Source organism: Lampetra planeri, chromosome 61 (genome assembly GCF_965212315.1).
Source record: "Lampetra planeri chromosome 61, kcLamPlan1.2.h2, whole genome shotgun sequence".
NCBI classification, from domain to species: Eukaryota; Metazoa; Chordata; class Hyperoartia; order Petromyzontiformes; family Petromyzontidae; genus Lampetra; species Lampetra planeri.
In genome coordinates, this window is record NC_136167.1 from 3905930 (window position 1) to 3931717 (window position 25788).

A 25788-nucleotide genomic window follows, 5' to 3' on the forward strand; every position below is an offset into this window, starting at 1 on the left:
CACGGGGCAGACCCAGGTGCCACGGGTGGTGCATCAGCCAGTCATCTCGGTCATCTCAGTCAGTCGACGTAGATGACCGAGATAACTGGCTGATGCACCACCTGTGCCCCCTACTGTGCCAACTTGCTTCGACACCCTGATGCTCAATGTTCGTGCCTTTGTGGGAGCAGAGCGGAGGGCCGGGTGCGATGTTTCGGTGCTACTGACGCTATGATTCTTTGATTCTTATAAACCACTACAACAGATGGCATATGATTAATTACACTATGTAACACGATTTTTGTCCCTGGGTAGTGTTATTTTTAAATTGCTTATGCCTAAAAAGTATAGAAAATGGCTATTATTCCCCACAAACTTTGCTTTTGTGACCAGGACTTTGTGCGAAGGAATGACACATGCACACCACGTTTTCTCATTGAAAATAGGTAAATAACAAAATATTACTATCCTGGTCACAAAAAGCAAAGTTCGTGGGGAATAACATCAATTTTATGTACGTTTGAGGCATAAGCAATTAGGAAATAACACTACCCAGGGACAATTATTTTGTTACACTGTTATTGTTCTAGCGAAGTCGGCATGGTCCCGCTGATGTTAAGGGGCCAGGGGATTGTTTAGTCGTTGTTGTTGTTGTTGCTGCAACATGGAGAGATTTTAATCGCCACGTTGTCACCAAGTGAACGTTTGGCGCCAGAAACCACCAAGTGAAAGTTGAACTTCCCCGTACGCCGCAGTGCAGGGTTTGGGGAAGCGAGTGAGAAACTGGGTGAATGGGTGAGCGATTAATTTCATTAATAAGTTAGCGAGTCATAGAATGAGCAAGGGACCGAGTGAATGAGTAAATTATAAAGAGAATGCATGATGAAGAGACTTGGTAAATTGGTGAATGATTACGCGAATGAACGAGTGAATGAATAATCTAAGTAATGAATGAGTGAGCAAGTCGGAGAATGAATGAGACACCGAGTGCATGGGTGAATGATTAAGAGAATGAGTGGACGATTAAGGGACTGAGTGAATGAGTGCGAGTCCTGGCGAGTGAGTGGCTAGATGGCCGAGTTCCACGGAGTGAGAAACTCCAGTGTCGTTCAGTATTGGACGACGCAAACCTCACCCACCCACTCCCAGGAATTGTTCTTTAAGGGAAGTTTTTTTTTTTACCACGAGATGTTGAGGCCAATTCTATTTTTAGAGGGAGATGTTTCGCAAGAAAGCACATATGTATGTTGAACTTCTTTCGCAACGTACGTTGTCAACCGTCCTACTCGGAGGTGCGGGGGAAGGAGAACAAACGAAACGCAACAAGCAGTTCTAAAGAAATTAGTTATGTTTAGATCGAAAAGTGCAGAGCTCCAGTGGCTTCCTAATATCGGAAGGAAGAGCGTTCCAGACGGACGCAGAAGCGCATTGTGTGTGGCTGAGTGAGGTGTGTAGCGGTTAGCGAGCTGCCCCACGAACCCGGCAACTGGAGTTCAATTCCCGCTCACGGTCAACAGCAGTGACGATTTTCACCTAGATTGACTCAGCCTGAAATGAGTACCTGGTGAACATCGCCACTAAGGAGACAACGGCGGCCGGGCGTGGTGCTGGCCACCCACCCCCTCGTTAGCCGTGTCGGCCTTCCTCGGTGCTCGCTAACAGCACTTGCCCCAACAGTCTGTTAAGGCTATATGGGGGATCTTTGTCTTTTATGGCTGAGTGGACGTGTGGGTGAGTGAGTGGGTGAGCGAGAGAGGGGATGAGTGAGTGGGTTAGTGAGGCAGTGAGGGAGAGAGCATGTGGCTGAGTGGTTGAGTAGGTGAGTGAGTGGGTGAAAAAGTAGGTGGATGAGTGAGCGAGCAGGTGAGTGAGTGAGCAAGTGAGTGGGTAAATAAGTAGAGTAGGTGAGTGGGTGGGTGAGTAGGTGATTGAGTAAGTGGGTGAGTGGGCGGATGAGTGAGTGGCTGAGTAAATGGGTGAGTGAGTAGGTGAGTGGGTGAGTGAGTGGTTGAGTAAGTTGGTGAGTGAGCGAATGATTGAGCAATTGGGTTAGTGAGTGGGTGGGCAAGTGGGTGAGATTAACACGTAGGCTGTCGCAACCAATTTTATCCTAAATGGAGGTCTTTTTCGATTAGATCGCGTAAATATAAATGTCGTTAAACCTGCCACCATCCGATACAGCTAATTAGTAAGGTTTGTCACGTAAACAAACATGCAATTTGTTACTTGTTCAGCACATCAGTGTGTAAGAGAGTAAACCCACAACATTTACAATTCGAGTATGACATTTTACCGGTAATTGCAACCAGCCTCATCAGGCGACAGCCAGATTTGTAGAGAAATCCTCCTGTTTCGATCTTAAATAGAGGGATAAATGTGATGTCACTTGTGAGCCAATCAGGTGCCAGGAACAGTGGGGGGAGGGGGTAAATGTTTTCATATAAATGAGCAGGAACCCGTGGAACTTTCGTGAGGATTTTGTGAAGAGGAGTGGGGCGCGACTTAAAAATTTCACTCACATCATGTCCCTACTATTCTCCATTATCACCGCCCATCACTGTTCTCTACCCATTCCCATCACCCTGTACCCCCTCCACATTCCAGTTGCTTTCCCCATCAAACCTAAGCCACCCTTCCCATCAGCATGACCTCCATCCTTCCCGCAATCACCCTCTCCACCCCCCACTTACATCACCAATCTCCACCACTCCATCCTCATCACCCTACCAACCCGAGTCCCATCATCACCATCAAGCTGGCCCATCACTAATTACGACCAGCATGGTAAAGTGATGGTGAATATGTATGTCGTCGCATTTTTAACGTATAATTTATTATAAATGTAAATATTTTAGTATGTTTATTTTATGTACATTGTAACTTTACAGGCCAAAACTTCACGGTAGACAACGTTGTGTTTCACCATTTTGACTTGGCGTTTTCTTTGGCTCTCGGAGTCGAGAATGTTGACTTGAACATCTGTAAGAACCCTTGCTCGAGCACATGCCACGGCCATGGGAGAAGTCTGGCAGTGGTAAGTAAATGCCAACCGTGTCAAATGTCTGGCCTTGTGCCTTGTTGATTGCACTATGTAACACAATTTTTGTTCCTCGATAGTAAGTGTTATTTCGTAATTGTTTATGCCTAAAAATATAGAAAATGTATATTATTTCCCACAAACTTTGCTTTTGTGACCAGGACAGTGATGTTTAGAAATTTACCTATTTTAAATGAGAAAACGGGCGTATTTGTGTATTTTCGTTCACAAAGTCTGAAAAAAAACATATGAATCAAAATTAACAAGTATTTATACTAAAGTAATACAAAAATAGCTACAAAAGATTTGAAAGTGAGTAGTTTTTCGAGATTTACGATTATACTGTAAATCAAATTCACGAATCGGCGCCCAAATGTAGTCTCCCATCATGTTCTCATTATACTGTCCTTGGTAGCGACGTTCAAAGTCCAGTATATCCTTGTGGAAGCGCTCGCCTGCTCCTTCGAGTATGATCCCATGTTCTCCTTAAATTTATCAAGATGATCATCAAGGATATGGACTTTGAGGGACATCCTACATCCCATTGTGCTGTAGTTCTTCACAAAAGTCTCAACCAGCTCCACATAGTTTTCGACCTTGTGATTGCCCAGGAAGCCACGAACGACTACGACAAAGCTGTTCCAAGCCGCTTTCTCCTTCCTAGTGAGCTTCTTGGGGAATTAATTGCACTCCAGGATCTTCTTTATCTGTGGTCCGACAAAGACGCCGGCTCTGACCTTTGCCTCAGACAGCTTAGGGAAGAAGTCATGAAGGTACTTGAAGGCTTCCGACTCCTTATCTACAGCTCTGACAAATTGTTTCATAAGGCGTAATTTGATGTGCAGTGGTGGCATCAGCACCTTCCGGGGGTCCACCAGTGGCTCCCACTTGACGTTGTTCCTCCCTCCAGAGAACTCGGTCCGCTGTGGCCATTCCCGCCTGTGGTAGTGTGCCTTGGTGTACCTGGTGTCCCACAGGCCAAGATAGCAGGGAAACTTGGTAAAACCGTCTTGGAGACCCGTCAGAAATGCCACCATTTTGAAGTCTCCGATGGCCTCCCAGTCGTACTCATCATACTTCAAGGCATCCAGTAAGGTCTTGATGCTGTTGTAATCCTCTTTGAGGTGCACCGAGTGAGCCAGGGGATGAGACGGGTACTTTTTACCATTATGGAGCAGCACGGCTTTGAGGCTCTTGGATGAGCTGTCAATGAAGATGGCTGCTCTCCGGAGGAGTGGGTATGGGGAGCTCATGGCAGTGTGGCACTGGGGCAATGGATGAAAGACGATCCGGATACGTGATAGCAGGTGCATTCTTGCCAGTCAGACGTTTGGAAGGGTCCACCATGCAGAAGTAGCAGTTGCTTGAGTGGTCAGTGGGTTCCCGCCAAATTCTTGGGATAGTGAACTTCATAACTCTCTTTTTCCACTCTGTACCATCCTACATAAATACATGTATTTCACCCTTGACATTTTTCATATATGATGTATTTTTTTCAATAACATTGAAAATAGTAAAACATTTTCAAATGTAAAACTTTAATTGAATAATTTTTTAACTAATTCTATAATATTAAATTCCTAGCAACAATTGTCCATCTTACCTTCCAGAGTTTTTTGCATTGCTCGCATGTGAAATGAGGTGACCAGAGATTGTCTTGATCCTCGACAGGCATGCCAAAATATGCCTTGTAGGCCTCACACATCCTAGCAGATGCTTCTACAGAGTACTTTTTCGCACTTGTCTTGATCAATTTTCCACAGACATAGCAAAATGCGTCTGCCGGATGCTTGCAGCCTCTTGATGCCATCTCAGAAAATGCAGATATGTATCCACTTAGGCAGCTGGAACTAAATTGAACTGGTGGGCTTAAGGCCCCTGTGTTGATACTACTATTTATATTACTAGAAAGTGCTAGGGTGTTCTAGAAGTTACTCCAAGTTTACTCACCACTGAATCTATCTGAAATGTTCTTGAAAATAGGTCAATTTCAAAACATCACTGTCCTGATCACAAAAGCAAAGTTTATGGGTAATAATTGCCATTTTCTGTAGTTTTGAGGCATAAGCAATGAGGAAATAACACTTACTACCCAGGAACAAAAATAATAATAAACATTTGTTGCAGTGTTGTCATTGAGTAAGCAAAGCGCAGGGGGAATTTGATTATCTGTAAAGTGAATTGGCGAGCCTGTGTCACTCGGCAAGCTTTACTCGTACTAGGTACTCATTTAAGGCTGAGTTGACCTCGGGGAGGCCCAAGACCCGTTTAGATACTCGTCAGTGGGGTTTGGCGTGAGAGGGAATTGAACTCGGGTCGCCGGGTTCGTAGCACAGTGCGCGATCAAAACGTCGTAGTTTTTCGTTATTTTCTTTCAACTTATCTACATGACTTTACCGAAAGACCCAAAGAATAGGATATGCTTGTCTATTTGTATGTTTATTTATGCCAATTTCACATATATACAAATACAAAAAAACAAATACAAAAAAACCTAAAAACATATCATTCAAGAATGTGAAATAATAAGCTATTTTACGTAATGATTGGTGATTATCCAGCGTTTTTGAAAATCCGGTGCCCCTTCCTCCCCAAAGCTGCCGTCTAATAAATTATCTACTGTATTTATAAAACCGCTCAGACAGAGTCGACGATGGCCAAGGCGCTGATCCGTCGTCACAAAACTACGCTGATGAGATGGATCAGCAGAGACCCGACCCATCTGCTGGACGAGCTGGACAGCAGAGGCCACATCCAGCGCGAGCTCTACAAGGCAGCCAATGACATCGCCGACCGCATGAAGCAGGCACGGTCGCTGCTCGACCACTTTATTGACTGCAGCGAGGAGGGGTGCGAGAAGCTCCTGCGGACGCTCAGAGTCGTGTGCGATCACTACCCCTCGGAGCTACGCACGTGGTTGGACGAGAACGGTAAATGGCCGGGGGGAAGGGCTTAATCACTTTGCACGCAGAGCGGGATGCTACGCGTGTGGAGCGGGATACTCTGGAGCAGGACGCTACGGAGCGGGACGCTATGGAAAGGGACGCTATGGAAAGGGACGCTATGGAGCGGGACGCTATGCGTGCGGAGCGGGATGCTATGGAGCGGGATGCTACGGAGCGGGACGCGATGCGCGCGGAGCAGGACACTACGAAGTGGGATGCTATGGAGCGGGATGCTATGTGCGGAGCCGGAAGCAATCGCCATGAAGGCATCGTTTCATGCAGGAGGGAAATGAGACGGCTGCCTTAGAAAAACTTAACATAGTTTTTTGTAAGTGTATATGTTGAACTTCTGTCGCACTGTACAGAACTAATTGGGCTAATCAGAGGTGCGGGGGGGAAGGACAACTAAACACCAGGTAAGGCCCACTGAGCTATGTACCTCTTTTTAAGAAGCGACCTGGCTATCAGGAATTATAGCGCAACGAAGTGGCTTATCACGTGGAAATTTATTGCAGTCAAATACTCTAAACGCGTGATGTTGATTCTAAATGTGAAGGGGAAAACCAGAGGGACCCGGACCAAATCCACGTGACTACGGTGATACAGAGATAGATGCAGACTCCACATAGTTGCAGGCATTGTCATGGTCTGGGGATCGAACCCACGACCTATTTTATACTCTTTTTATATTAAGAGAGAGTTTAGCCTGGAGCAGAAGAGAGAGCAGCTGGGTTGTGAGAGCTTTACACGAAGTTGTAGAATAACAGCAACAATGGTAGAAATGTCACAGTGACAGGAGACAGTAAAGTTTAGAATTTTATTAATTCGATTTTAAATAATTATAAAGTTGTAGCTCGGATGACAGTGAGGAGGAGAGGTGGGAGTGGTTGAGGAAGGGTAGGGGTTTGGGTCGTGATAGGGTTGGTGATCGGGGTCGTGATATGGGTAGTGATAGAGGTCTTGATAGGATTAGTGATAGAGGTAGTGATAGTGGTTGGGGTTGTGACAGGTGTAATGATAGTGGCAGGGGTAGTGACAGGGGTAATGATAGTGGTTGGGGTAGTGATAGGAGTTGTAGTAGTGACAGGGGTAGTGATAGTGGTTGGGGTAGTGATAGGAGTTGGGGCAGTGACAGGGGTAGTGATAGTGGTTGGGGTAGTGATAGGAGTTGGGATAGTGGCAGGGGTAGTGATAGGAGTTGGGATAGTGGCAGGGGTAGTGACAGGGGTAGTGATAGTGGTTGGGATAGTGACAGGGATAGTGATAGGGTAGTGTTGTATATGTCGGATAAAAATAATAAAAATTAAATGAAGATCGAAAAATGCGTAAATATTGAAATGTATGCTAATTTATGCAATACATTATGCTAATTTGGGAGATGCTCGTATTAATTTATGCGCATGTATGTGAATATGCTAATGTGTGTAGCTATGGTAATTAGGCTTAGCTTCCTTGCTCAGGGTCGTATCAACAATCGGGATAATGCAATTATTCTTGCTTAAACATTTAATGATTATCTCTTAGTGTGTTTATGTCAGATCTCCAAATTCAAATCTCAACGCAGGATACAGTTCTTATAAATAAGATTGTTACACTTCTTTGTTAAGCAATTTTAATTCTAAACAAAAGCATAACAATCTAATATGCGAACTCTCATGCTTGGAATCATCCACGGTACCATCGGGGAAATTTCCCTCATTGAGCAGTACATTTAACCATCAATGATTGCGTTGTTTCACTTTGGCCACCGAACATATAATTAATTCCACTGCGTGACACGAGCATAGACGACGATAGGGAGAGTTCTTAAAACAGGCATGCAACGATATTCATACGAAAGGCGATAAGCAAATTATTACATCCCGAAGGCAAAAGTATATGTCAATAGATTCATCGGCAAGATTAGATCATTAACGAAATATCTTGGAACAATGGTGTGCGACGGTGTGCGTGTCCTCTTACGGGAGATTTTTTATCTTTGGCAAAGTTTTCATTAATTCGTGGACAAGATTCTATGAAAAAAAAAAACAGGTTTAACACTAGATTTGAAGCTTTCGTGACTGCAAGGATTCATATTCTTAGGTTTTTTCGGTAAAGTCACGTAGGTAAAACATCACAATTAATGAAAATAAAATAAAATAAAACAAAAATCACGACGTTTCGGAGGCAACACAAGTCTCCGTCATCAGGTGGGACCGTCACAGCCGAATTAGCTGCATCAAGTGAGGCAATGATTCAAGATGTAATCCCTTATAAGCAAGTTGAAGGGGGGAGGAGAGGGGGGGGCTAATCAGAATGTGGTAGCCAATGAATGGAAGCCTATCGGGAGGGAGGGGGGCGGGGCTCAAAGACAGCACGGAGTGCTCAACACATGACGGCATGGAGTGCTCAACACATGATACACATGATAGACAAAAGAACGAAAATGCCCATGTTTATACCAATGCTGGCTGAACAGTGAAGAGAGTACTGTTAAAAATAACTGGGGATGTTAACACTCGGTAAAGTAAAGTAAAATAGTGCCTGTCAGATAAGATGGTCCAAAAAAGTGTAATTAAGTCTTTTTTGCGTGGTTGATAACATCTTTCCAATGATTACTAAGTTTGTACCCATCATCACGGTTGAAATTATGTCTGTGTTTGTATATTTGTATGGCTTTGTGTACAAACCTTTGATGGTAGCCGGGAGGTTTGCAGAGAACCTTGGTCTCGGAAAAGACAATTTCATGAGAGCCCACCGAGTTGTAGCAATGATCGGCAACGGCCGAAGAATCAGTTCTGCCGTGTTTCAGATCTGACTTATGCTCGCGGACACGATCAGAAACATGACGTTTCGTTTCTCCAATGTAGCAATCACCACAAATGCAACTCAATTTGTAGACTCCAGGATACTGTAAGTCAGGAACGACATCCTTCACAGATGGAATCAGATCACGGATTTTATGCACTGTACTGAATCGGACTTGGATCTTATGTTTGTTTAGAATTTTGGAGATCTTTTTGGTCACGCCTGCTATGTATGGTAACGTGATGGTTTTGGTCGGAGTTTCATGTGGCTGTTTCTGTGTGGTGGAGAGACAGCTTGGCGGATAGTACGGTCAGAGTATCCGTTCATCCTGAGGGCCCGATGTACCTGTTATAATTCACCGGTCAGGTGGTGTTTGTCAGAAATGCCATGGGCTCTGTGGTATAGCGTTTTGATGAGAGAATTATTTTGGGATGGGTGGTGGTGGGAATCCGGTTTCAAGTAGGAATCTGTGTGGGTGGCTTTCCTGTAGACAGAATGTCCCAAGGATCCGTCAGGCCTCCTCTCAAACAGAATATCCAAGAATGGTAGTTTACCGTCTTTCTCCACTTCTATGGTGAATCTGATGGATGGGTGTCTAGAATTGATGTGGTCCAAGAAGTGGTTCAATGCTGGGAGGCCATGTGGCCAGATGACGAAAGTGTCATCCACATACCTCTTCCATAGGGAAGGACGCAGGGTGGATGTCTGGATGGCGTCTGATTCAAACTTTTCCATGAACATGTTGGCTATAACTGGTGACAAAGGGGAGCCCATAGGGGTACCCTCATTCTGTTTGTAGAAGGTGCCATTCCAGGTAAAATAGGTGTTGGTGAGGCAATGCCTAACCAGCGCAGGTGCATCAGAATTCAATCCATGTTGGACTAAGTCCTCAATTATTGTTAGGGTGTCCGGTACTGGGACATTGGTAAACAAAGATACTACATCAAAGCTGACGAGGATGTCATCAGGAGATAGTCCCATGTCCTTAACCATAGAGACTAATTGGGTTGAGTTGAGTACTGCCGAAAAGGTCTTGCCTGTGAAGGGGAGCAGAGTATCTGATAGAAAACGGGCTAGTTTGTACGTAGGAGAGTTTATCGTCGACACAATGGGTCGTAGCGGGGTGCCTTCCTTATGGATTTTAGGAAGACCATAGAGTCTGGGAGGTCGTGCCGCCGATGGTTTTAGAGAGGGACGTTTGCTTGGTTCGATTAGGGAAGTCGAACTCGTGATGATACTGTTGGTTTTCGTCGTTAGGCTTTTAGTAGGATCGTTTTTAATTTTGGAGTAACTCCCATCATTAAGAAGGTCCAGGATTTTGTTGTTGTATGAATCTTTATCCATGATGACCGTGGCATTGCCCTTGTCTGCCGAGAGGATGACTATATCATCTCTCTTTTTTAGGTCCGCGAGTTCAGAGCGTTCATTTTTGCTGATGTTACTAATGCTAAGAAACCCACTAGTAACATCAGCAAAAATGAACGCTCTGAACTCGCGGACCTAAAAAAGAGAGATGATATAGTCATCCTCTCGGCAGACAAGGGCAATGCCACGGTCATCATGGATAAAGATTCATACAACAACAAAATCCTGGACCTTCTTAATGATGGCAGTTACTCCAAAATTAAAAACGATCCTACTAAAAGCCTAACGACGAAAACCAACAGTATCATCACGAGTTCGACTTCCCTAATCGAACCAAGCAAACGTCCCTCTCTAAAACCATCGGCTGCAAGACCTCCCAGACTCTATGGTCTTCCCAAAATCCATAAGGAAGGCACCCCGCTACGACCCATTGTGTCGACGATAAACTCTCCTACGTACAAACTAGCCCGTTTTCTATCAGATACTCTGCTCCCCTTCACAGGCAAGACCTCTTCGGCAGTACTCAACTCAACCCAATTAGTCTCTATGGTTAAGGACATGGGACTATCTCCTGATGACATCCTCGTCAGCTTTGATGTAGTATCTTTGTTTACCAATGTCCCAGTACCGGACACCATAACAATAATTGAGGACTTAGTCCAACATGGATTGAATTCTGATGCACCTGCGCTGGTTAGGCATTGCCTCACCAACACCTATTTTACCTGGAATGGCACCTTCTACAAACAGAATGAGGGTACCCCTATGGGCTCCCCTTTGTCACCAGTTCTAGCCAACATGTTCATGGAAAAGTTTGAATCAGACGCCATCCAGACATCCACCCTGCGTCCTTCCCTGTGGAAGAGGTATGTGGATGACACTTTCGTCATCTGGCCACATGGCCTCCCAGCATTGAACCACTTCTTGGACCACATCAATTCTAGACACCCATCCATCAGATTCACCATGGAAGTGGAGAAAGATGGTAAACTACCATTCTTGGATATTCTGTTTGAGAGGAGGCCTGACGGATCCTTGGGACATTCTGTCTACAGGAAAGCCACCCACACAGATTCCTACTTGAAACCGGATTCCCACCACCACCCATCCCAAAAGAATTCTCTCATCAAAACGCTATACCACAGAGCCCATGGCATTTCTGACAAACACCACCTGACCGGTGAATTAAGACAGGTACATCGGGCCCTCAGGATGAACGGATACTCTGACCGTACTATCCGCCAAGCTGTCTCTCCCACCACACAGAAACAGCCACTTGAAACTCCGACCAAAACCATCACGTTACCATACATAGCAGGCGTGACCAAAAAGATCTCCAAAATTCTAAACAAACATAAGATCCAAGTCCGATTCAGTACAGTGCATAAAATCCGTGATCTGATTCCATCTGTGAAGGATGTCGTTCCTGACTTACAGTATCCTGGAGTCTACAAATTGAGTTGCATTTGTGGTGATTGCTACATTGGAGAAACGAAACGTCATGTTTCTGATCGTGTCCGCGAGCACAAGTCAGATCTGAAACACGGCAGAACTGATTCTTCTTCCGTTGCCGATCATTGCTACAACTCGGTGGGCTCTCATGAAATTGTCTTTTCCGAGACCAAGGTTCTCTGCAAACCTCCCGGCTACCATCAAAGGTTTGTACACGAAGCCATACAAATATACAAACACAGACATAATTTCAACCGTGATGATGGGTACAAACTTAGTAATCATTGGAAAGATGTTATCAACCACGCAAAAAAGACTTAATTACACTTTTTTGGACCATCTTATCTGACAGGCACTATTTTACTTTACTTTACCGAGTGTTAACATCCCCAGTTATTTTTAACAGTACTCTCTTCACTGTTCAGCCAGCATTGGTATAAACATGGGCATTTTCGTTCTTTTGTCTATCATGTGTATCATGTGTTGAGCACTCCGTGCCGTCATGTGTTGAGCACTCCGTGCTGTCTTTGAGCCCCGCCCCCCTCCCTCCCGATAGGTTTCCATTCATTGGCTACCACATTCTGATGAGCCCCCCCTCTCCTCCCCCCTTCAACTTGCTTATAAGGGATTACATCTTGAATCATTGCCTCACTTGATGCAGCTAATTCGGCTGTGACGGTCCCACCTGATGACGGAGACTTGTGTTGCCTCCGAAACATCGTGATTTTTGTTTTATTTTATTTTCATTAATTTTGATGTTTTACCTACGTGACTTTCCCGAAAAAACCTAAGAATAGGTTTAACACTATATTCTCTCTGTGAGCGTGTAGATTCGTGACGAAGGTTTCAAAAGTTTAGTTCACATCGATTAATCTATTGGTAATTTATGCGATTAAAAATAAAATGAAATAAAACCAAGTAAGAAAAAAAACGACTAATGCACTTATAAACGATGTATTCTTATCACTCGATGAGCCGCGATGCCTTCACGGCCAACTGATGGTTCATGCACTTTTATAATTAGTCTTCTTATGATTGGTTCCATTGTGTGGGTGTGTTGGATTATCTCGTTGGTAAATTCTTGTAAGTGACTTAAGGTATGTTGTAGCCGTGTTCACAGTATTTCCATCGTGGTTTGATTTATTTATGGGGAGATGTTCTTTGCTTGTGTGGGCAAATCTTGCTATCGCGTGCTGCGGGAAGACAAAGGCGGTTGGGAGGCTCACATTACATCTTGATTAGGTATGACTGACTTATTTCGCCTTTAATACTTCTAGATGACCCTTGGTCTAATGCTTCATAATTATTATTTGGTCTGTGTTTATTCAAGATTTGTGATTTAGCATTATTATTACCACGTATTTCATAGGCTTTTACTAACCTTCGTTCCACCGCCTGTATCCTGGGTTTGAGCAGTTTGTTCTCGAGTTATTGTTATTATCTGATATCCCGAGGTTAGAGAATTCGTTTTGGCTTGGGAATAACCCTGACTGCCAGAATTCTTCTTTGATGCTTCGGTCAGGTCGTGTAGAAAATTATTAAAGGTAGAAATAACATTAGTATTGAATTAAAAAATGAGGAGTAATGATCCACTGATGTAGATTGTAGCCTGGTTTTTAATTGGAGTTAGTGTGAGGATCGATAATGTTAGCTTAATCTTTGGTCGCTAAGTTTTGGAATTTTTGTTTAGCTAAACTAGCCCACAAAACCCGTCTGTTCGCTTTTCGCCGCTGGCTTGGTGGCTCTGCGTTTGAAGCCCGTGTTACCACACCCCCTCTCTCTGTCCTTTGTAAAGGGGGGGGGGGGGTGTCCTTTCATTATTTTTATGGTTCATATCTGGCTCCCTGTTGCGAGCGTGACAAGGCAGCTGCTCGAGAAGGGGGGGGGGTCCGTTTTGTTTGCGCTCCAAGTGACCCCGCGATTGATTGTATGAAAAAAAATATTTGGCAGAATTATTCTTAATATGAATTTTGTAAAAAAGGTCATATATCCAACAGTAGTGATAGTGGTTGGGGTAGTGATAGTGGTTGGGGTAGTGATAGTGATTGGGGTAGTGATAGTGGTTGGGGTAATGATAGTGGTTGGGGTAATGATAGTGGTTGGGGTAGTGATAGTGGTTGGGGTAGTGATAGTGGTTGGGGTAATGATAGTGGTTGGGGTATTGAAAGTGGTTGGGGTAGTGACAGGGGTAGTGATAGTGGTTGGGGTAGTGATAGTGGTTGGGGTAGTGATAGTGGTTGGGGTTATGACAGGGGTAGTGATAGTGGTTGGGGTAGTGATAGTGGTTGGGGTAGTGATAGTGGTTGGGGTAGTGATAGTGGTTGGGGTAGTGATAGTGGTTGGGGTAGTGATAGTGACAGGGGTAGTGATAGTGACAGGGGTAGTGATAGGCCTCGGTAAGGTAAAAGTTAAAAGGTAAATACAACGAGCCTACCTTTATCCTACCTTATACCCTTACCCCATACAAATTACCCGATTACAGGGTAATTACTAGGGAACTACACATGAACAAGGTTTATAACAGTAAATGCTAGATAGAGCGCTTTATTCATATAGAATACTCTCGATGATTATAATTTTACACGCTTGTTGTCGTTGTTGTCATTGTTGTCGTTGTTGTCATCGTCGTTGTCGTATCCTCAAATCTTGTAACTCAATTTTAACCCACTTCCCAATGTGGTATCGACTGCAAACTTGGTATACTTATGTCATACTGATGACAACACTATATTCTATCAAAAAATATATATTAAAAAAAAAAAATTATATGTTATGTTTCGGCTTGGCTCTAATTGTCCACACTCAACTGACGTTGGCTGTAATTGGCCACGGCCCCTTACGTTATGGCAAGCTTCAGGGCCACTTCCTGGAGTCGTGGAGTTCTGCCATTACTAGTACATTTTATAAAAGCGTGTTTTTAATAAAGTTTGTTTTAATATTACTTATTAAATGTAGGCCATGGACTGCGCCACGGAGCTTTTAGCGGTAAACAAGGTACCGTATTTACCGGGTAATACTTTGCGCTACCTTTACCCTACCGGGTAATTCTTCCGAGCTACCTTTACCCTCCGCTTTACCTTACCCCTTGGCATGTCGACACCTTTACCCTTTACCTTTACCCTTTTACCCGGTAAAAAGGGTAATTTACCTTACCTTGCCGAGGCCTAGGTAGTGATATGAGTTGGGGTAGTGGCAGGGTTAGTGATAGTGGTTGGGGTAGTGATAGTGGTTGGGGTAGTGATAGTGGTTGGGGTAGTGACAGGGGTAGTGATAGTGGTTGGGGTATTGATAGTGGTTGGGGTAATGATAGTGGTTGGGGTAGTGACAAGGGTTGCGGTAGTGATAGGGGTTGGGGTAGGCCTGGTTCAGCTGGGGGTCAGGGTTAGGGAGTATCAGCAGCAGCAGGATGAAGACGCTGGGCTAGGGGAGAAGAGATAAGGATTGTTCTAAGGTAGGAAAGGAGGAAGCTGAAGGTCATCATAGTGGTGCAACTCTGGAGTATGTGGCAGCAGGGTATGTATGCAGAGTAGAACTTAGGCGACATTATTATGGTAGAGGGATCGTAGAGATTACTCGGTATGTATGCAGAGTAGAACTTAGGCGACGTTATGACTTGTACACAATGCACGGAGTGTCTGTGAGTGGTAATCAGCATCATCACTGGTCGTGATCTATCCACTGTTCAATAAAGGCTCCCTCTGTAAGCCATTGCCAACTCTCATGGTCTGGCAAGACATAAATCCATCCAGCTCTTGCACACATGCTGATTTTATCCCTGCATTCAAACTGTTAAACTAAACTATTTTGTTTGACCAGATAAGGCCGACTAAGCAATATCATTCTTTTTCAAAAGCGACCTGGCCACAAATGATAGCTCAACAAAGTTGCTTACCATGTGGAAATGTATAGCAGCCAAATACTCTAAATGCACGTTGCTTCTAAATGTGGAAGGGAAAAACCGGATGATCCGGGGCTAACATGCAAATTCCAAATATACAGCATGCGTCAGATTCAAGATCAAACCCACAACCTCCTGTAGACAAAGGGAGGTAGTTAACACCTTACTCCTACCTCATCCCCCCCCCCCCCCAGTTACCCCTCACCATGAAGTGCACCACAGTTTTTGTACAGTAAATTACAGTGTACAATATTTGTTTTGTATTACCCATCTAGTTATTATTCTCCATATTTACGCGTGAAAATGTCTTAGTTGTGTTGAAAAGTGTAATTTGAGTAGGTATTGGGTCGTAAAATAGTTCTTAGGGACGAAACTTAGGCTGTATAATGGGACCTTATGGGAGAATACGTTTCGCTTCATGGTGTTTCACTGTACAATCAGGGTTTCAACGCTCAATTTTACGTTCTCAACCACCGGCTATCACATTTACATGTTCTGTTCTGATGACCCCAATTTAATGAGCCTATTTCTTGGTAGCTCTTCTTTATCTTGTAACCCACATTGTATTCACTTTCAGCCAACAGCATGGCCACGGAGAAGTTCACGGAGCCAGGATTTTCCAGTAGCTGCTTTTCCCATCAAACCTCGTATATGAAATGTACCGGATGGTGCATGCAGGAAGATACAACTGCTGCAAGGTTTGGACAAGACGTGCCTCCTTATCCGGCAGTGGACGCAACTACGCAAACTGATAGAGCACCTATGGAAATGTCTGCCGTCGACGGTGATATGCTCACATCCAAAGGTATTACAGATGAGGGTCCTTTTTAAAATTGGTTGAAATGAGACACAAGACCCCTGCATTATTGTTGCTGAGGTTAATTTAATGAACCAGCGAAGGAAATGATTTTCAATCTCCCTCTATAATGCACCAATTGTTTTGCTTATTACTGTGACTGGCAAATGCAGGCAAACCTCTCTTAGCGCTGTTTTGTCCTGGAGAAATGTTTTACTAAAAACCAATAAAATCAAAGAATGCAAAGCCCTTTCGAGAACACGTAGCAGCAGCGGGAGCACTGGCGATCACTTGCTCAGCCAATGAGAACAACGCACGCACTGAGCCAATCAGCACCAAACCGCCCACAATTTCATCAAAGTTCGTGGTCACGATTGGATTTGTTTGGCCAGCCGAGAGCTCAACACGAGACCAGGATAGAGCCCCAGGCTTTACCTAAAAAAAAACCTCACTATGGAGATTTAGACTGAGGGCATCGCAAAGACCCAAACTGGCAGCGCAGAAGCTTCAACCTCATCTCCCACCGCTGTCTTGCAGCAGCACAGTATGTAATACTTCCTGATATTAGAATACATTTTTTTTACCAATGAAATTATGTTTACCATCTGTGTTATTATGAGTGTTTTTACGGATACCCCAATGAAGCCCTTGTATATTGCTCATGGGAAAGAAATAACGCTTTCGGGAACGCATCCCCATATCGTCTTGCACGCGTTTCCCCCACTCATGTGGTGGTGTCCGCTGGCCTTGCCAACCTCCATGATCATCATAAAGGTTTTGGGTTTAGATCTAAATTTAAAAAACTTTATTATGAATAATATTGGTCACGAAATCTACGTGTTCTCCATGCTGCCCTGCCCTGCGCCATCTCTCTTTCCGCTCCTCGGGCCACCATGTCTGATCGCACCACATTGCTCCAAACCCCCCACCTTTTCTTCTGCCTTCCTCTTGATTTTTTTTCCTTCCACTTCCATCATGGGCACCTTCTGACCCACATCATTTCTCTGTTTGTCGCTCCACATGACCGAACCACACCAGCATTTTCTCTCTCATTTTCTCTGTGACTTCTACCACCTTGAGTCTTCCTCTCACTTCTTCATTTCTCACCATGTCCTTCCCCATATATACAATGGCATAATGACCCCTTTTAGCGCCGATTTGTTTATTGCTCACTTCCCCAGGAACAATGCATCTTGAGCACTAAGTGAGGTCTGCTTGCGTGTCCTCCTATCTACCCATCTTCCCGCATACACTTTTGTTTCCACGAATGATACAAAATCTCTCCACAAATTGCTGACGTAATTAGTTTTGCAGGCGAAAAGAGCGTTGGTGGCATTACCTGAGTATCACCTTTTAGGTTACCTTGCTTAGACTATACATTTGTTTCTTTTTGTATTATCTGCCAGAGGACAGTGCACTGCCTCTAACATCTCCTTCCATAGCCCCTCCCTCTTCTCACTCACGCACTTCGTCTGGCATGGGAAGCACTGGCTCAGGCTGAGTGTTCTCTGCCTGCCAGTGGGCGAGGGTGGCCTGGGTCTGGTGGACGTCGCCGCCAGGGTTATGAGCTTCAGGCTCATGGCCGTCAGGCGGCTGCTGTACAACCGGGAGGAGCTACCCTGGAAGTCACCGGCCCTCGCCCTGCTGAGGAATGCAGGGGGGTACCTGGGGTACCGAAAGGAGCTTTTCCTGATGAACCTGAGCCTGGTCGACTTTACAAGGCTGCCAGGTTATCACCAGAACCTCTTGGACGAGTGGCGGAGCTTCGAGTGGAGCAGAATGCGCGCGCCCTACGATCTCACACAGTTCCTGAACGAACGCTTGTTCTGCAATGGCCTCTTCGAGGGGATCAGAGGAGAGAGGACCCTAGCTCTACGCCTCACATCAGCAGGGCTGCGGACAGTCTTCGACCTCGTGCAAGCCCACCAGCGCAAGTGGAAGACCACAGCTGAGATCGCCAGCACCGCAGGACTCCGCTCCATGCTGGCCAGGTAGAAGCTGCTGCGGGACGTGCTCTGCGCCATGAAGGAGCTTCGCCTGAAGATGGAGGTGCCGGGGAACAGTGGCGGCCCTCCCCCTCCCTCCTCCACCTTCCCAGAGATGTGCTTCTCCTGCGCGCAGCCCCCTGGCCACAGCGACTCCGGCAAGCTACTGAAACTCTGAAGCTGCAGGAACGTGCCGCTGAAGAGTACCCTGAACAAAGCGCTCTACACATGCTGTGTCAAGGCGCTGCATTCCCGGGACCTGGCCGACCTACCAGACACAAAATGGAGAGACCATTTCTCTCCCCTCATTGCAGCCGCCCCCCAGTGGAAACAAATGTACAAGTCTCCCATAGACAAACGGTGCGGTGACCTCCAGAGGAGATTGGCACACTGCACATTGCCATTGGCCATGTGGCTCAGCCGAATCTCGCCGGGAGTAACAGACTTGTGCATTTTCAACCGTACCAGGGAGGATCTGCCGCACCAGTGCTTACGCTGCCAGCGGCTCAAACCAATGTTCCGCTTTTTGGGGGACATCTTCAGGAAACTGGGGGTGCCCTTCTACAAGAGCAGCTTCGTATATGGGGTGCCTTACCTGGCTAACAAGCGCCATTACCTTGCCAACTTCACCTGTGCTCAGGCGAAGATGGCGGTGTACAAGATAAGGAAAAATATCATAAGGAAAAATATACTGGAAGGTGACACTGTGCTTCCAGTTTTCAGGGGCCTGCTCAAGGCACGGCTCTGGCTGGAGCACACATACCACACACATGCTGGTGATGTGCGCATCTTCCTCGAACGCTGAGGGGCCGGAAAAGCCCTCTGTACCAGTGTGGACGGCACCCTCATGTTCACCATCTGAAGTGCTCGCTCGTCGCCGTGGCATGTGCGATGACCACCACCACATAACTTTTGAGTTGTACACGGTGCATTTAGCGCCACAGTACCTGGATTTATATTGTTATTTGTTTACTGGTGACTGTATTTCGTTTCGACTGTATTTCGTATCGGAATCGCCTCCAGTGCTGTTGCTGCTGGCGGCAATAAAAGTTGTTAAAAAAGTCAACTCTCTACTCTTCCTTTCCAATCTTCTCTCTCTCTACCGCTCCTTCCCATGCCCAATCCCATTCCTTCTCCCTCCTTGCTCTCCTCCACAGGAGTCAATTTCCCCTTTACATTGAGCAGCACTGCCCATAGACTCAATACTGCCACACATAGACATAGCACTGCCCACAGACCCATAAATGCACCATAGACTCAATGCTGCCCATAGACTCAATGCTGCTCATAGACTTGTAGTGACTGTACTTGTCACTGTGTGGTGCCGGGACTTGTGAAGTCACGGCCGGTAATGTTGTCATTGCGGGCAGCCCGGTGTAACAGGCTGTAGTATACCCACAGGCCGTAGTATACCCGGGGTTAAAACGGCCTAGGCTAGATTATACCCGGGTATATTATGGCCTAGGCCAATTTATACTCTTGGGTATATTATGGCCTAGGCCAAATTATGCCCCTCTAGGCCAAATCATACCCCCATGATAGTAAGTGTTGAGTGGTAAACACATGAATTACTAATTTTTACAACATTTTATTTAAAACTGTAAACACATAGACTTTGATTGCTTCAACCAGAACAACTTTAATAATAACCATAACCCTAAAAATGCTTCAATTGATCAAATTGAGATTCTTACTTCCATTTATACGCTTTTTAGATATCCATTGAAGTTCGTTGTCGGCTGTTCTCCGTATGGATGATTGTCTTCGAACTTTCACATGGGGCATATTCTGGCCTGGAGGGGTATGGTCTGGCCCAGTCTAGTTTAAACCCCGGGTATAGTTTAGCCTAGGACACTTTATCCCCCTGGGTATACTCTGGCCTGGGCCAAACTATACCCAGGTTTAATCGGGGCAGGGGTTATTTTAGCCTGTTACACCAGGTTGCAGGCTGCAGTACCAACACTAGAGGTGGTTGGGTGAGTGCTGGTTAGCGCGAAGGCACCGCGAGCAGTGTGTGGTGCCAGCTCCCAGTGAGGGAGCGAGAGTGAGCGTCAGCCAGCCATGGTTACTCTGGGGCATGATACTTTGGCTGACCTGTTGTCACGTGACCAGACGATACTGGAGGGGGGGCACCAGTGGACGGGGGCCGAGGGGCGGTCACGTGGTCCCTGAGAGCTCTCGGGAACATTCGAGAAGGGGCCCGAGGAGCCTGGAAGGTAGGCGGGGCTAAGGGGGGAGCCAGCCCCAGCCCGGGAGCATATAATGAGAGCTCCGTGAGGAGCTCGGGGTTCTTCAAGTGTTGGTGTTCGAAGATCCACGTCGGGGAGAAGAAGCCTCTAGCCACGCGGTCCAGGACCCAGCTTGTGGTCCGGACCGGGACAGTGAATCATGTCTAGTTCTGCCGTAGCGTGGTTTAGATGGGCATTCGAGACCCGAGCGTAGGTTGTGTTATATTCGTGCTGTTGTGTTGAATAAAGTGTTGCTCCCAAGTTAACGTCTGTGACTCAGTTGGACTCACTATAGACTCAACACTGCCCATAGACTCAACCCTCCCTATAGACTCAACACTACCCAAACACACCACTTCCCATATTCAACACTGCCCATACTCAACACTGCCCATAGACTCAACACTACCCATAATCAATCAATCTGTATTTTGTGTGCCAATATCTCCCTCAATAAAGTAGGCATCAATGCGCATTACAGTCACCAGGTTGTACATAAAGCAGTCCCCCTCTTTAACCTCCTTCCATTCCTCTCTCAAAGCCTCACTTCCTCTCCATCACCCTTCCTCTTCCCTTGCCCCTCCATTCCATCCCGCACCTCCCCTATAGCCCTTTCGTGATCCATAAGTACCCCTCTATCGGTGTCACTCATTCCTCAATCATTGCCAATTACATAATTCCTTTCTTGTGTCATCGTTTTGTAAGATACATCAAGCGCCCTGAGTGAAGGCACTTTCTATTTAAATAGTCAACCCTCTATCCTCGAGGGTTACCCTCTTGAAAACGCTCGCGAATGCAAAATTCTTGGTTGCAGAAATCTTGTTTCTGCTACGAGTGAACATAGGGGGGAAATGGTAAATGTTTAATTCCAATGACTACAATAAATAATGAATACGTTAAAGAGAACGTGTTTTTTATATTACCTTTTAACGATGGTGATTTAACTACGATGGAGGAGGTGGTGAGGAATTCAGGATGACTCCACGGGAGATGCAGGTGTTTGATAACAACGCCACACATTTGTTATCATTTTAGCACTCTGGGCAGTGCTAGCCACAATACATTCCTCGATTTGCATTCACCTTTTTGACCTCAAAGTCGACTTTTTTTTACCAAAGTGTATGAACGAGTTGGCTGTAAGTACGCGTAGAGTAAAAATGCACAAGTGCGAGTTCGGAGCAGGAATACTACAAGACTTAAAGACAAAAGGGGCAACCAATGCAGCGTGCCTAATCTTCGCAGCAGACCATTTCAAATGTAGCAACATTCTGCACGCACCTCCCCGGTGTTGGTGATGTGGCACTGTACACTCGCGAATACCGGAGTCCAGCGGGTGTCGCGAATAGGACATCGGTGTGCATTTAGTAACTCACAAATAGGAGAGTCCAGAACTCGCGTGTAGCGAGTTAGCTGTAATAAGATTGGATTATTTACATTTATTTACATCAGCACATGATGTTGATAACAAGAAACATAAACAAATCGTGAATAACATGGCGTATTCAGTCGTGTAAGCTACCCAGCTACTTTTACATTTGGTGATTTTAATACTAACGTTAAGCACCAGTTAGTTCATGTGTTGACACAAAGTTGCTGGTAAATTTAATGAAATGTAATAATGAAGTTATAAACTTGCTGTAGCTTCAAAATAATGCAATGCATTGATTTATATATAACGACACGTGCAATTTCTTATTTGCAATAAAGGGGAAAAATAATTTGTAGGTAATGTTTTGACCAATATCACAAAAGTGTTTCATATTTTTTTCAGTTGCGGAGGTGTTTACTGTATGGAAACAAGAACTGACAAAGACCTGGGAGAATTCTCTATTTGCAAAAATGAAAACAATTGAAGGCAACATTAAAGAGACAAATGAAACAATGATCAGGGAAATTAAGGTGATTTCAGAGCAGCTGGAGGTCTTAAAGGAAGGTGTGCCTATATGTCAAAATTGTGCAAATGTTAATGTAAGTGGCCAACCTTCAGCAGAGTTACTTGTACCACCCAAAGATAGAATTGTATTGAGCAACCAACTGACCCCACAGCCAGAGTCGCAGATTTTGAAGACAACACCAACTTCGGACGTGTTCACCGCCTTCAGCGAAAATGGACCAGACCAAACCGCGATGGACACCTCTGACGATTCAGCGCCAGTCGAGGAAGAATCGGCATTTCATTACTCCCCCGTGCCAAAGAGCAAGTTGTCAACGTGCCATTTGGAAAATGCGGAAACGTATGCAGCTTTGGCCAGTGGAGCGCCAGGTGCAGGAAAGGTCTCGCCCATTACTGAAGCGACCGCAGCAGAGGCTGCTGCTGGAGATGTGTTAGGAACGTTAGAAAATCGACAGAAAACAAGGGAGCGCAAGCAAAAGAGCCCCACTAAAAAGAAGGGCACCGTACATTATCACATGCGTGACCACAAACATGGCTCTACGGAATCAGCCTTATGCAAGAAAATGAAACCCATGCATATCCGAAAACGGCGGAGCTCAGCGAAGAAAGTAAAATCCACGGGTGGAGATGCTGTGATCAGTGAGTATCCTTCCGTAGTCAACAGGAAGACAAGAATAATAAGAAGCATGTGCCATGAAAGACTTTGACAACATTACCACTGAGAACCCGAGTGTCAAACAAGATCGCAAGAAAATGTTCCTAAAACCAAGGGCACGTGTCATGTACATTTGTTGAACTTATTTTGCACCATATGTGGCTAACATTGCTAATTGGAGGTGCAGTGTCAGGTGCATTCCATAAGCTGAGCACCGTGATAATCTTCGTAATCATCTTCTTCTCCATCCCGTCCCTCCTCTATAGCCCTTTCATGATTTCTCAGCACCCTCTGTTAGGTTACTCATTTCTCACTGTCACTCATTCCTCAGCGATTAAAAATGAAGGACTCAAGGGTGCTGTGGTGGCTAGGAGATGTTAACTCCCTCGCCTGGTGTACAGGAGGTCGTGGCTTCAATCCCAACCTCGACGCCTGCTGTGTATTTGGAGTCTGCGTCTCTCTCCCCTCGTGATCATGTGGATTTTTCTCCGAGTCCATCAGTTTTCCCCTCCACATTTACAATTAACGTCACCCGTTTAGAGTTTTTGGCTGTTATAAATATACACATGATAAGACACTAAATTGGGCTATAATTTGTGGTCAAGTCATTTTTGAAAAAGAGCTACATAGCTCAGTGGGCCTTATCTGGTAGATTAAAAAAAACTTTTTATATATATAGTTTAGTTTCAATCCTTGCACTGCCCCTGCCAACTACATAATTTCATTGTCATTATGCAAGCTACATCAAGAGCCCTGAGTGAAGGTATGTTGAGTAATAGCACTGGCTGCGGCCGAAAAGTGGTACTGACAGCATATGGCAGTACCCACGTCAGCAGGCAACAGTATATACGGGGAGAAAGACAACTAAGGGCAAGCTCAGGAAGGGGTCTATCTAGAAGCCCCGGGAACCTGCTAGTAGGTTCCAAAAGGGGGGCGTGGCCAGAGCGGAGCAAAGCCACACCGGGAGCATAAGAGGGAACCCTGAGCGGGAGCTCGGGGCTGTTGCTGAAAGTGGATCCCCTCGCTGTGCTACTGTTCGTCACCATCGTCGCCGCCGTCTTCACCATCACAGGGCGCCGATAGCTAGACAGCCTGCCAACTGTACTAGCTAGATAGTGCCGCCGACAGTAGACGGCTGTGTGTAATATATAAAAAGTGTGCACCCACGTAGGGTGCGTGTAGTCCCCTTTGTGTGCCAGAATAAAGAAGGTACCTCAAATTATTCCTGTCTCCGAACTGTGTCACTACATATATTAGATTCGGTAGAAACTCGGTGTTCCACCGACATTCCAACTTCAGCCAAATTTGTGCTTTGTATCAGGGTAATAATTATAATCGGAGTTAAAGGGGGCATGGGAACTGAAAATAAAACCAAGATTTGTAGATGCCTCATCTAAATGTGTAATATAGGCATTCCATGAAACGTCTAAAAGTGTCATTCCAAGAAAATGTATGGTCTTACTGTGGATGAGAATATATGTTTAAATATTTTAGAAGGAACTGTTGAATTGCCAGCCTTATGTGATATTTTAATTCACCGAGTTGAACGTGATTGGATTTTTGTGACCCCCAATCAAGATTCATGTTCAACTCCGTCGTGACTGATAGTGAAGTATCTGTGTGTTGGGCACCTAAATGTCTGGGCAGCAGCAGCTATGTGAGAGACTTGAATCCCCAGGGTGTGTTGGTTGAATAGCTGCTGCCAGAAGTTTTTTTCTCTTGAGTGGAACGGTTTCGAGGTGGTTAGGGATTTCGTTTTTAGGTTTACGTGTTTATGGGCATTACAACCGCTCATTTCTACTCGGGTGATGAAGTTCCATTCGCTTGATCGCGTTATATTCAATTTGTATCCGCGTCATGTTATATCTAATTCACGTTATGAAAACACCACACGTTATGGGAGAACAGACTGTATCATTCTATATACGAACGTTCACTTTACGAAACTTCACGTTCACGCAAGTGACACATTATGGACACTGTTCAAACAATGAAATCGAATTTCCACGTTAACAAACTTTCACTACCGCACGCGCCACGAGATCATCAAATGAGAAGCACCCGGGAGACTGCATCATCCATCCACGACAGCGTCGCGTTGTCCCTGCAGTGCAACAGTAGCGCCTCCACATCGCCTGTCCAGCCATTCCAACATGCAGCAGATCTTCCGTGTCCTTCGGTTTTTTCCTCCACATTTAGAAACATGCGTTTACAGTATTTGGCTGATGAGGTAAGAGTTGGTGGATCACCACACAACATACAATGTTGCTAGTCTCCCTTTCCGTAGGCATGGAGGTGCAATGCCCTGGCTTGCCAAGCAGAATGCAGTCCATAAAGGTGTGTACTGAGATCATCGGTCTCTTCTGTACGTGATAGTGTTTCCGCCTCGCATGCACGTTTCTCCGGGTGTTCGTTTTCTCCCATGCTATAAACACACCAATTGGCTGAAAATATATTTTTGTATAACTGCCATCATTAAGAGGGTTCTGAATTTTGTTGTTGTAAGTGGTTTTTATCCATGATGACAGTGGCATTGCCCTTGTCAGCTGAGAGGATGACAATGTCATCTTTGTTTTTAAAATTATAGAGTTCAAAACGCTCGTCCTTGCTGATGTTGCTAATGGGTTTCTTAGAGTTTTTGAGGATAGCAATGATTTCAGATCTTGCAACGTCTGCCGGGATGTGTCCCAAGCCTTTGAGGGCTACGTCGACCTGGGCAATTATATCATCCACTGGGATGTGTTTTGGGGTGACTGCGAAATTCAAC

General features: G+C 45.3%; 1 long non-coding RNA gene across 1 annotated transcript; it reads left to right on the plus strand.

Annotated features, from left to right (window-relative positions):
- The first annotated feature begins 543 nt into the window (after nt 1-543).
- LOC144736596 (uncharacterized) lies at nt 544-24243 on the plus strand. Its single transcript, XR_013588778.1, has 4 exons — nt 544-3013; nt 5658-5946; nt 16041-16268; nt 22244-24243. It is a non-coding gene; the product is annotated as an uncharacterized LOC144736596 (long non-coding RNA).
- Nucleotides 24244-25788: the final 1545 nt, after the last annotated feature.